This window comes from Coregonus lavaretus (assembly GCF_964263955.1).
Source record: "Coregonus lavaretus genome assembly, chromosome: 28".
Lineage (NCBI taxonomy): Eukaryota > Metazoa > Chordata > Actinopteri > Salmoniformes > Salmonidae > Coregonus > Coregonus lavaretus.
The window spans coordinates 20,387,955-20,401,977 of NC_140015.1; the positions used below are offsets into that span (position 1 = coordinate 20,387,955).

Here is a 14,023-nt window from a genome sequence, read left to right on the forward strand (position 1 = left end):
ACATAGACTGACAAGGTGAATCTAGGTGAAAGCTATGATCCATTCAATCAGTGTAGATGAAGGGGAGGAGACAGGTTAAATACTTTTTAAGCCTTGAGACAATTGAGACATGGAATGTGTATGTGTGCTATTCAGAGGGTGAATGGGCAAGACAAAACATTTAAGTGCCTTTGAACAGGGTATGGTAGTAGGTGCCAGGCGCACCAGTTTGTGTCAAGAACTGCATCGCTGCTGGGTTTTTCACGCTCAACAGTTTCCTGTATGTATCAAGAATGGTCCACCACCCAAAGGATGTCCAGCCAACTTGACACAACTGTGGGAAGCATTGGAGTCAACATGAGCCAGCATCCCTGTGGAACCATTTTGACACCTTGTAGAGTTCATGCCCCAACGAATTGAGGCTGTTCTGAGGGCAAAAGGGTGTGCAACTCAATATTAGGAAGGTGTTCCTAATGTTTTGTGCACTCAGTGTAGACATCTATGATTGGTTCAGATTTGACAGGTAGACTTGATACACAGGGAAGTGTCTATTGTCAAAAATCGACGTCCGTAGACGATGAAATCAAGGCCGGTCTGGACCGCACAAAAAAAATACCTAAAAAAGACCGTCTGTCCGGACAGGACCAAAAAAGACGTCCAAAAGACGGCGCCTGACGGTAAATGCATAGTGGGCTTTTGCACCTCAACAGGAAAGCACCTGTATTTGTTGACTCTACCTTCCTTCTTTCAGTCGTTATTGTTGTTTTGTCTGTGTTTATATTTCCTGGAAGGTTTCTTGATCATTCAGCAACACACTACTGACAGCTTTCTATGATATCAGCAATGTACATTGTTTTTGTTTGACAATAGACACTTCCCTGTGTACCAGGTCTACCTGTCAATAAACTGAAATATATAAATTCACACAATAAGTGCTTAGCACAGGTCAAGTTTCTGTCATGTGGATTGCAATTGACAATTTTTTGTGTGCAATTGACAATTTTTTTCTTAGGGTGGAAAAATAAGCTGAATTGTTGTTTGTCTATTTGGTGTGTATTTTTAGATACACATACACCTACATTTATTATGTTGCAGTGTGTTTTTAGTTTCACTATGCTTCTCCAGACAATAGTGTCTCTGTGTCCCTAAATAACACTATTATTAGTGTGGTGATGGTAATACTATCACTAACTGAAAATGTGTTCTCAGTTAACTTACCTGTCAAAATAAAGGTAAATGGATAAACAGTAAAACAGTAGGCTGCAGTAGGAGACTAGTTGGTGTAGTGGTAGATTCCTTGACATGAACCTTGGTAGGTTCTCTCTAAACTGTGTGTGTGCTTCAAAGCAGACAGTCTAGCACCAGTCTAATGACACACGGGGATAACCTGGATGATGTAGCCCATCCTGAATGGACTGGTACTTATATGGTCATAAAAATCCTTACAGTGCACATACCTCTTTCATTAAACACCACCTTATCTGTGCCCCCCTTCTCCTCCCCTCAACTATTTCAAGTTGAAGATTTTTTTTGCCCAGTGGCACTAGTTTCTTCACTGGGAAACGCCCCTTCAATAACATTATTGGCCCAGACAGTAAGGATTATTATAACATTGGCTGGGAGAAGCTGGGAGGGCGGAGACATACCATATAGGCCCCTCCTCCTCTGGACCGCACCCCGACTGAATACGCGAAGAGAGAATTTAACTAGCTAGTGGAAGAGAGAGGGGAAAAGAAAGACAGAAAAAAAGAAAGAGTGAGGGAGAGCAAGAGAGGGAGGAAGCTAACACTATAGTTTGATCCGAGCTCTTTGCGAGGCTGTTGTCGACTGAAAAGGAGTTTGTTTCGCGGCGACACGGAGACCGACTCAGCCACCGGTTGTAGCTAGCCAACCCCAAAAGCGTCTGCATCTCAACAGCAGGTACAATTCCAGCTAGCTAGATACCTCTTCTAGCTACATTCTCATTTCCTTCAGCCTCTTCACATGCTTGTGTCTAGCACCCGCGGTGAGCAAGTGTACCTAACCAGGAAGGACGAGAACTGCAACTTCATCACCTCACTTGGTGGGACCTCATAACCCAGATGTATTGATTATTGAAAACTTTTCAACATGTAACTGTATCAACTTTTGTCTATATAGTTGATACAATTGAGGTGGATATTAGTTTCATTGTAACAGGCACGGTGTCAAAGCAACATATCAGCGACTAAAGAAGTAATGGCGAGAAAAGACGTAGCAAGTCACGTATGCTAACTTGCTAGTTACAGGAAGTGATTCGCATGAATGAGTTGTAGAAAGGGAGGGAATGAAAAGTAACGCTACATAATTGAATGCATCAACTATGAGCACGGGCCTGTCAGAGCCCTTTTGAAGTGTATTTCATCGTGGATTAACTTTTCTAACATGTTGTATAGTTTAGGTCTCGCTGTGTGGTCAGCCGCCGGGCAAGCAAAGAAGTCTGTAGGCTACCCGGGGAGTGTTGTTGCACACAATTACGTCACTCTTTAATTGATTCGCTGTGTACTGTCCACGCTTCATGTTCTTCGATTGACCGATTTAGGTCTACGTCATTGAATTTGTCTTCTGTTTGCATTTCTCATGTATTTCATCCTACACTGCAATGAACCCATGATCATGCGTGAAATGGCTATGTAGCCAGTCGTATGCAGTTAATGTATTACTTCTCAAATGATCCTAACTCTCAAATGTTATCTTTCTTGGCCTAAGTAATTTAACTAAATTGGACTTGATTCACTTTTCTTGGTAGGCCTAGTGAACCTTGTTACACTATCAGACATTTATATATGCAATGACACCAGTCTATTTAAGAAGTGCTTTGTCAGTAATTTGGGTTTGGATAGAGTCAGTGTTTTGTGTTGTGAGATTGTAGATCACTGCGGTACTTTGATTTGGATGATTTCGACCTCCGGGACTTTGCCTGGCTACCCAAACTCCTTGCTCCGGCCAAACTCTACGCCACGCCCACGGACGTTAGTTTCTTCTCCACAATGAGTCTTGATCTGAATAGCTCCACAACGCAGAGGCTAGCGCTCTAGAAATCAGAGTCCCCAACAACCAGATGTTCCGGTTTTCAGGGGAAATGGAAATAGCCTGTGACTCGACTTCCGCTTTTGGACATTAACAATATGACACTCCAGCTTAACTCCTCCTCCGCATTTATCGGATTGGTTGAACAGTACAGAAGAGAACCTCTCCCAAGTTTATTTTTATTTTTTTCTCATCAAGACCAGTATGTAGGCGGATCTAGTTTCAGGTGTTTCTTTCACACCTGCTAGTTAGGTTACTAGAACACAAACCCATTCTAACCATTCTGATTGCTCCCAGAAACCAATGGTTTGGGCCAGAGCCAGAACACACATGGGTGAAGCAGCATTTTGGAAATGTCATTGGCTTTGATACTCTGAATGGTTAGAGATGATCCAATCACTAATGACCTTCATTTTGACCTCACCACAAAGGACTTCAACTTTAGCAGTCTCAAACTGAACTGTAGCGAATATATATATAGAGCAGAGGAAGAATTCAGTTTGAGTCGTCAGGCAATCCGGGACTCACAGATTACAGTAAATTGTGCATGGTTCTCCCGTCAGCTTGGGCAATTCTCCTGATATAGGAACATGGCTCAGTCTAGGCCTGTGCAAAAGTCTGTTCCCACTAAACTGAGTGAATGTCTGTCCTACAGATATGGCCACATTTGAATATCATGCCCATTGATTCAAACTTGTTATTTCAAGTGACACACAGGCCAACTTCTTACAACATGTTTTTCTGTCTTTTGAAGGCAATAGTATGCAAAGACAAGTTCATGACTGTCTTGCATACAGCCTTGGTGTCTCTTTTGTTGGTGTCTTTTGTTTCAATAATGCAGGGTGTTGGTTCCTGTGAGAATAACAATTTCCTGTTTGTGCTTTCACTGCACTAAACTATGAATCAAACCCATGGCAACATCTGAAACTAATCCTCTGGATTTCAACATTGCTCATTGGAAAGGCTTTCACCATTATTATTAGATTGAGTTAAAATGACCTGGTGGATATAAACTGATTAGTCTTACTTGTGGTGATCCTCTTACATTCTACCCACTGTGTTTCAATGATGTCCCTACTAGAATGTATCCAATTCATGGGCCTCCTGTAGCTCAGTTGGTAGAGCATGGCGCTTGCAATGCCAGGGTTGTGGGTTCGTTTCCCACGGGGGGCCAGTATGAAAAATGTATGCACTCACTAACTGTAAGTCGCTCTGGATAAGAGCATCTGCTAAATGACTAAAATGTAATGAACAGTGGGTCGACCACATTTGATTAATATGTAGCCTAGCCTAAAAATATGCTTAAAATCATACAGGACAAATGAAAATGCCTGTGGATGTGTTGAAGGCCAGCTAGGATGCAGACATCCTGGCTAAGGAAGATTACTGTTGGGTATCAACTTGCTTTTGTTTCAATGAAAAACATGATTTGGGGCAAGGGCACTGTGGCACCCAAAAGTGTCCCACAGTTAGCCAAAGTTCAGTGGTAGCTGGGATTCTTGAGTTGACGCTATCAGTCAGTCCCAAGGCTCACTTCACAACCCCAAGGCGTTTCTGTCAGGTGAGGCCCTCTGACCTAACTAGATTTACAGGACGAGTTGCCCTTTCAGAGATGAGGGACAGTAAATGGGAAAATGCTTGCTGATAATCCGGACAATGGAAACAAAAAAACAAAAAAAAGAGCCCTGCATTTTTTTACCTTACCATCACAATTATGCAATTTCCCCAAGTTAACAATCCTCATCATTTTATATTCATCTTAGGCCCTATGTCCCAGCTAGCTACATCAGATCAGATGTATTTGATCAGATGAAAGGTCATCATCTGGACAGGATGCAGTATGTTTCATTAATATTTATGAGCCTTTTCATATAATGTACAGTACATCTCCAGGCAAAGGGGCAAGTAGAAAGCAAAGATCAATCATCCACATTAGTCAATATCAGTCGAGTAATGTATACAGACCGGCTAGTAGCCACAGATTGCACGCGTGATAGAACAGCAGAATATGTACTGCAATCTTTATTTACTACACTGCTCCACGCACCTCACCTCTTTTTCGTCCACAAAACAAAAACGGTGACGGCGTTGGGGTGGACAGTGGCACCGTTTCCCCTAATACGGATTCCATCTTTAAACTAGGGTTCGGAATTGCCAGGGACCTCACGATATTTTCATGATACTTGGGTGCCGATACGATTTGTATTGCGATTCGATACTGTGATTCTATTGGGATTCGATGTTCCAAACATATATTGCTCACCATTTGTCTGCTGCAGAGAGACGAGAGCGCATGAGAAATACATAATGGAAATGAATGTCCTGAAAACAAATTGTCTCCCTATTTAAAAAGATGGAGAACAAGCTATGAGGGAAAAATACTGGATAAAATAATGAGTAGAACTAACATGGCTATATACAGGGAGTAGGAGATGACATGGCTATATACAGGGAGTAGGAGATGACATGGCTATATACAGGGAGTAGGAGATGACATGGCTATATACAGGGAGTAGGAGATGACATGGCTATATACAGGGAGTAGGAGATGACATGGCCATATACAGGGAGTAGGAGATGACATGGCTATATACAGGGAGTAGGAGATGACATGGCTATATACAGGGAGTAGGAGATGACATGGCCATATACAGGGAGTAGGAGATGACATGGCTATATACAGGGAGTAGGAGATGACATGGCTATATACAGGGAGTAGGAGATGACATGGCTATATACAGGGAGTAGGAGATGACATGGCCATATACAGGGAGTAGGAGATGACATGGCCATATACAGGGAGTAGGAGATGACATGGCTATATACAGGGAGTAGGAGATGACATGGCTATATACAGGGAGTAGGAGATGACATGGCTATATACAGGGAGTAGGAGATGACATGGCTATATACAGGGAGTAGGAGATGACATGGCTATATACAGGGAGTAGGAGATGACATGGCTATATACAGGGAGTAGGAGATGACATGGCCATATACAGGGAGTAGGAGATGACATGGCCATATACAGGGAGTAGGAGATGACATGGCCATATACAGGGAGTAGGAGATGACATGGCCATATACAGGGAGTAGGAGATGACATGGCCATATACAGGGAGTAGGAGATGACATGGCCATATACAGGGAGTAGGAGATGACATGGCCATATACAGGGAGTAGGAGATGACATGGCCATATACAGGGAGTAGGAGATGACATGGCTATATACAGGGAGTAGGAGATGACATGGCCATATACAGGGAGTAGGAGATGACATGGCTATATACAGGGAGTAGGAGATGACATGGCTATATACAGGGAGTAGGAGATGACATGGCCATATACAGGGAGTAGGAGATGACATGGCCATATACAGGGAGTAGGAGATGACATGGCTATATACAGGGAGTAGGAGATGACATGGCTATATACAGGGAGTAGGAGATGACATGGCTATATACAGGGAGTAGGAGATGACATGGCTATATACAGGGAGTAGGAGATGACATGGCTATATACAGGGAGTAGGAGATGACATGGCTATATACAGGGAGTAGGAGATGACATGGCTATATACAGGGAGTAGGAGATGACATGGCTATATACAGGGAGTAGGAGATGACATGGCTATATACAGGGAGCATCAGTACAGAGTCGATGTGCAGGGGTACGAGGTAATTGAGGTAAAGCGTAGTTCCCTGACCGGGAATTGAACCCGGGCCGTGGCAGTGAGCGGTACAGCGCTATATCGTCAAATTATTTATATATAACTGTATTAGATTACATTTCTTTCCCATCACTACTTTAAATAACATACAGGTTTGATATCATGGATTCTAAGTAATGCAGACATCAAACACAGGATATTACGTGCACGTACATCAGTGCTGTCTGATTCAGACTTAAGTCATATTTCACTGCGGCTGGCCTGCCAGTCAACCTCTTTCAAACTTTTATTTTAGTGCCATTACTCTCACTAACAACTCCTATCTATTTATATGTAATAAACTCATTCCTTAGTTCAGTCTGGCTTGAACAATGTGATTTGAATTGGGTCAATCAGATCGGTGGAGTTGGCAGGCCTAGTGCAAATCCCACTACTAGGTGTATTCTACTGTTTGCTTGCTTGTTTCCTTCCTTCCTTCCTCTACTCCATTCTGTCAATTTCTCCATCCCTCCTATTTGAGGCCACATCCCATCCTCCCCCTCATAGCGCACACCTGTAGGGTTCCACTGAATGGAACAATGGCAGGAAATGACTTCTCTATGGCTGGTGTTCCAAACAAACAAGGCTTGTTCACTTCTCTGGACTTTCTTAACCGTGGCAACTCTGATTGCTGCTTGGTTTATGATACATGCTAGGCCTATGCTCTTTGGTAGAGGGATGAGATCATCAAGCTTGCTCTTGCCCTGAAAATCCAACCTGATGTAACTTCCTGTTGGAGCTGGAATAAAGCTGGCATACCAGAAACAAATGTTTATACTGCCTATGTCTGTTCCCTAATGGAAAAACCTATTGGACTACTTCCTGTAGGCCTATTGATGTGGGGTATAGTGAACAAAAATATAAACTCAACATGGAACAATTTCAAAGATTTTACTGAGTTACAGTTCATATCAGGAAATCTGTCAATTGAAATGAATAAATTAGGCCCTAATCTATGGATTTCACATGACTGGGAATACAGATATGCATCTTTTGGTCACAGATACCTTTAAAAAAAAAAAGGTAGGAGCATGGATCAGAAAACCAGTCAGTATATGGTGTGACCACCATTTGGCTCATGCAGCGTGACACATCTCCTTTGCATAGGATTGATCAGGCTGTTGATTGTGGAATGTTGTCCTAATCCTCTTCAATGGCTGTGCGAAGTTGCTGGATATTGGTGGGAACTGGAACATGCTGTCGACCCAGAGCATCACAAACATGCTCAATGGGTGACATGTCTAGTGAGTATACAGGCCATGGAAGACCTAGGACATTTTCAGCTTCCAGGAATTGTGTACATATCCTTGCGACATGGGGCTGTGCTTTATCATGCTGAAACATGAGGTGATGGCTACAGATGAATGGCACGACAATGGATCTCGTCACGGTATCTCTGTGCGTTCAAATTGCCATCGATAAAATGCAATTGTGTTCATTGTCTGTAGCTTATGCCTGCCCATACCATAACCCCACCGCCACCATGGGGCACTCTGTTCACAATGCTGACTTCAGCAAACCGCTCGCCCACACGATGCCATACACGTGGTCTGCGGTTGTGAGGCCAGTTGGACGTACTGCCAAATTCTCTAAAACAACGTTCGAGGTGGCTTATGATAGAGAAATTAACATTACAATTTCTGGTGGACAGTCCTGCTGTCAGCATACCAATTGCACGCTCCCTCAACTTCAGACATCTGTGGAATTGTGGTGTGACAAAACTGCACATTTTAGTGGCCTTTTATTGTCCCCAACACAAGGTGCACCTGTGTAATAATCATGCTGTTTAATCAGCTTCTTGATATGCCACACCTGTCAGGTCAATGGATTATATTGGCGATGGAGAAATGGTCACTAAGAGGGATGTAAACAACTTTGTGCACAAAATTTGAGAAGCTTTGTGCGAATGGAAATTTCTGGGATCTTCTATTTCAGCTCATGAAACATGGGACCAACACTTGACATGTTGCATTTTATATTTTTGTTCAGTGTAACCAATAGAGAGAAACAGATTACTAGTTAGGTAGAGGTCTTTTGTAAGAAACCATGTCGGTGGTGAAAAGCTGCCTTGCATGTCCGAAAATAGACTTTGTTCCGGGTTGGGTGTGATCTGCGCACCTGGTGTGTATGTGTGGTTTGTTTGTAGGCAGACTGGCTATTGCCCAACGCATTCAACTTGAGCACTCGAACACCGTTTCACACTGAACTTTGAACCGCTCTCTGTACAGGGACGTCCCTCTGACTGCCACTCCATATTTTATTTCCTTGTCAAGCCAAATGCAGTTCAGGTACTATATGCCCCACTATTTTGAATACAGCACACATTCAACTGGCCCTGAGTGCTTTTTGTTTGGTTGGTGAATAGCCTCCTTAAACGTTACACTCAATTTGTTGTCTTCATGTAGCCTGGACTGTAGAGTGTGATTCAACGGGAGTGCACTTATACTGTAGATAAGACTTCTATTCAGAGATCAGGAGAGAGAGGAGTTAGCAGACAAAAGGGAGTGGATGTTTTAGTGTAAGTGAAAATAATGCGACGAGAATGAAGAGGTGTTCACGGTCTGGTGAACGCTTTTTTTATGTCCTGAGTAGGGTTTAGAAGGACATGTTTATTTAAGTGACAGAGGAAGCAGGCATGTATGACTCCCTCCAGCATTCTTTCACAACTGTTAAAGGCTTACAGTGGGGGAAAAAAGTATTTAGTCAGCCACCAATTGTGCAAGTTCTCCCACTTAAAAAGATGAGAGAGGCCTGTAATTTTCATCATAGGTACACGTCAACTATGACAGACAAAATTAGATTTTTTTTCTCCAGAAAATCACATTGTAGGATTTTTTTATGAATTTATTTGCAAATTATGGTGGAAAATATGTATTTGGTCAATAACAAAAGTTTCTCAATACTTTGTTATATACCCTTTGTTGGCAATGACACAGGTCAAACGTTTTCTGTAAGTCTTCACAAGGTTTTCACACACTGTTGCTGGTATTTTGGCCCATTCCTCCATGCAGATCTCCTCTAGAGCAGTGATGTTTTGGGGCTGTCGCTGGGCAACACAGACTTTCAACTCCCTCCAAAGATTTTCTATGGGGTTGAGATCTGGAGACTGGCTAGGCCACACCAGGACCTTGAAATGCTTCTTACGAAGCCACTCCTTCGTTGCCCGGGCGGTGTGTTTGGGATCATTGTCATGCTGAAAGACCCAGACACGTTTCATCTTCAATGCCCTTGCTGATGGAAGGAGGTTTTCACTCAAAATCTCACGATACATGGCCCCATTCATTCTTTCCTTTACACGGATCAGTCGTCCTGGTCCCTTTGCAGAAAAACAGCCCCAAAGCATGATGTTTCTACCCCCATGCTTCACAGTAGGTATGGTGTTCTTTGGATGCAACTCAGCATTCTTTGTCTTCCAAACACGACGATTTGAGTTTTGACCAAAAAGTTCTATTTTGGTTTCATCTGACCATATGACATTCTCCCAATCCTCTTCTGGATCATCCAAATGCACTCTAGCAAACTTCAGACGGGCCTGGACATGTACTGGCTTAAGCAGGGGGACACGTCTGCCACTGCAGGATTTGAGTCCCTGGCGGCGTAGTGTGTTACTGATGGTAGGCTTTGTTACTTTGGTCCCAGCTCTCTGCAGGTCATTCACTAGGTCCCCCCGTGTGGTTCTGGGATTTTTGCTCACTGTTCTTGTGTTCATTTTGACCCCACGGGGTGAGATCTTGCGTGGAGCCCCAGATCGAGGGAGATTCAGTGGTCTTGTATGTCTTCCATTTCCTAATAATTGCTCCCACAGTTGATTTCTTCAAACCAAGCTGCTTACCTATTGCAGATTCAGTCTTCCCAGCCTGGTGCAGGTCTACAATTTTGTTTCTGGTGTCCTTTGACAGCTCTTTGGTCTTGGCCATAGTGGAGTTTGGAGTGTGTCTGTTTGAGGTTGTGGACAGGTGTCTTTTATACTTAGTTAAAACAGGTGCCATTAATACAGGTAACGAGTGGAGGACAGAGGAGCCTCTTAAAGAAGAAGTTACAGGTCTGTGAGAGCCAGAAATCTTGCTTGTTTGTAGGTGACCAAATACTTATTTTCCACCATAATTTGCAAATAAATTCATTAAAAATCCTACAATGTGATTTTCTGGATTTTTTTCTTCTCAATTTGTCTGTCATAGTTGACGTGTACCTATGATGAAAATTACAGGCCTCATCTTTTTAAGTGGGAGAACTTGCACAATTGGTGGCTGACTAAATACTTTTTTTCCCCCACTGTATGTAACCATTATCTAATATCCAATGCGCTTTCACTTGTTCAGCAAGCGGGTGCAATATCATGCCAAATTTAAAGCCAATCGTGTTCAATATTGCTGTCGAAATGCCAACAGGAAAATGAGCCATTTCATAAGCCCTTTGACCCCAAATCATTCTACGTTTGTAGGTGTAGATATGTGTCAGTCTAACACCTACTGGCTGTCAACCAGTACAGTTAATATAATAATCCTGAAGGAAAATGCTTAGTTCAATTTTTTAAATATGTGCATCTCTAGCAAGGAATGTGGATAAGGGTCTGTCATGGAGTGTGGTTAGTTTCCAGCACTTAATTTACAGAGGGCCGAGAACTTTTCGTTTCAATGGTGTCTCCTGGCGCACTCTGTAAGAATTCACACAACAAGTTCCACAAATGGCAAAATAGTTTTCCCTCTTTGTCATTTCCTCTTCCCTCTCTCTCCTCGGCTCCCCCTCCCTCCCCTGTTTTAGGCAGAAAGACGGTGTCTGAGTCCATAATGAACTTAGACTCTCCTGCCCTCTCTGGCCTCGTCTGGCGCTCTCTCTCTCTCCCTCAGGGCGTCAGACAGTGGAGAGGACAAGGAGAGCCAGAGGTAAGGTGAGAGGGCGGGAGATGGAGGGATAGGCTGTTTTGAAGCTTAACATGCATACAAGACTGACCCTGCTAGACTGGACCCAACAAGAGACCATCTGATGACTAGAGTAGGGACAGACAGGATGGGGTAGGATGTGGTATGAGAGGAGGATGTATTAACGGTTGTGTACTATTAATATTCCAGTCAATGGAGCCATACACCATGGCCAGTTGGCCACAGCTGTTTAACGGCTTTATAATAGTATGAAAAATGTATGCACTCACTAACTGTAAGTCGCTCTGGATAAGAGCGTCTGCTAAATGACTAAAATGTAAAATACATGTAAAATAATGTGGCTGGTGGGATACAAGGCTTATTTGGTCTCCGACTGACGAGATGGAGGATCAAGACCTTCTCTTTTCCAGCTACTCAGCATGGCTCTGGGTGAGGTGGAGCAGGGGAAGGCACTGAGCTGGAATGGAATGAGAGTGGAGAAAGGAGGGAGGGAGTGAAGGATGACTCTGAAGAGCAAGCAGCCCTTGGTGTGCCTTTTTAACAAGGGGGCCAGGCGTTAACAAGGACACTCCTTACTTCCTCCCTTTGTGCCTACATTCTAGTCTCTGTGATGTCGGTTTGAGACTGAGTCATAATAAAAGACTGAGGCCTACTAGGCTTACCCAGTGTTATCTTAATGCCATGTACAGGCTAGGCAATGTCTAGCAATGGCAGCGGCAGACCATCACACTTTAGGTTCGCCTTCACCTTTTCTTTCAATGTAGAGCACCTTCCATAGAATGACTGTGAAAAGAATAGATGTCGTTATAAATGTAGCCCTGTGCTGCTCTCAGGAGATGATTGGAGGAGATGCAAGTATGTCACTGACTAATCTGTGTCAAGAAGACGTGTAGAACACCAGCACAGGCCTCTCTGCTCCCTCCCTCCCCAGGGCCGTCCAAAACGGCTGCATGCTCTCCTTTTTGAAGTCTGATTTTATCCTTGTTATCTCTATTCAATATCAGTGGGTTATATTCCTATCCTGCTGGCTTATCTATGTCTTGCTGGTAGACAATGCAAGCTAAACTCTCTGGCAACATACAACAGATGGCCTGTGTATGTTTGAGCTGCTTGTTTGAGGCTCGACTGACCCGGTGATGGGGATAAGAGGCATAAAGACAAGGAGAGACTGATGGGGATAAGAGGAAAGAAATGTGCAGCATTCCTTTGCTCTCTGTCTCTGATAAAGGGTCAGTATGGGAGGAATGTGACCCTGGAAGACTGGATAAACAGAGGGGAGGGGGAGGGGGGGGGGGGGGGGGGGGAGACGAGCTGACCGAGAGGGGGCCGGGGGGACTAATTTGTGGGGTACCTCACACTCTACAGCAGGAAACTGGGGAGTAAGGATTGAGGAACCGAGTTGAGAAAGGGAAGGGTGTAGTGATGGAAGTCAGCTGTAGAGCTCTGAGGGGCGTGAGAGGAATGGTGCTACAGCCCTGGTTCCCTCCCTGTGTGCCTAACTTAGAGCAGGGTTAATGTGCCATTTAGTGTTTCTCATAACCCTTTCTCTGTCTGTAATGCCAATATCCAACGCAGTACAGCCTTTCTCAATACATTCCCAAACATCTACTTGCCCTAGCCTAGTCTTTGTGTGCAGTAGACTGCACTGCCCCCGGTGTAGGCTAACTTACCTATAAAATATTTGTTTGTCATTCTACAGCAGGGAAACCTCACACTCAATGATTTTGTTATTTCATAAGAATAGCTTTATGATTGCTGGCACCATAAGAGAACTTGCCACCTGTGAAATCACATTGTATGATTTTTAAGTAATTCATTTGGCATTTTATTGCATGACATAAATAAGTATTTGATACATCAGAAAAGCAGAACTTAATATTTGGTACAGAAACCTTTGTTTGCAATTACAGAGATCATACGTTTCCTGTAGGTCTTGACCAGGTTTGCACACACTGCAGCAGGGATTTTGGCCCACTCCTCCATACAGACCTTCTCCAGATCCTTCAGGTTTTGGGGCTGTCGCTGGGCAATACGGACTTTCAGCTCCCTCCAAAGATTTTCTATTGGGTTCAGGTCTGGAGACTGGCTAGGCCACTCCAGGACCTTGAGATGCTTCTTACGGAGCCACTCCTTAGTTGCCCTGGCTGTGTGTTTCGGGTCGTTGTCATGCTGGAAGACCCAGCCACAACCCATCTTCAATGCTCTTACTGAGAGAAGGAGGTTGTTGGCCAAGATATCGCGATACATGGCCCCATCCATCCTCCCCTCAATACGGTGCAGTCGTCCTGTCCCCTTTGCAGAAAAGCATCCCCAAAGAATGATGTTTCCACCTCCATGCTTCACGGTTGGGATGGTGTTCTTGGGGTTGTACTCATCCTTCTTCTTCCTCCAAACACGGCGAGTGGAG

The 14,023-nt window shown here is 43.8% G+C and overlaps 1 protein-coding gene across 2 annotated transcripts in view; it reads left to right on the forward strand.

The window, feature by feature from the left end:
* The first annotated feature begins 1,658 nt into the window (after nt 1-1,658).
* LOC311103737 (myosin-9-like) overlaps nt 1,659-14,023 on the forward strand; it is a 37,911-nt gene continuing 25,546 nt past the window's right edge. The window contains exon 1 of one of the 2 annotated variants that reach the window (XM_084145371.1): nt 1,659-1,899. The gene's annotated coding sequence lies outside the window, so the exon portion shown is untranslated. The remainder of the gene's footprint in view (nt 1,900-14,023) is intronic. The other variant, XM_084145372.1, reaches the window with a different exon arrangement.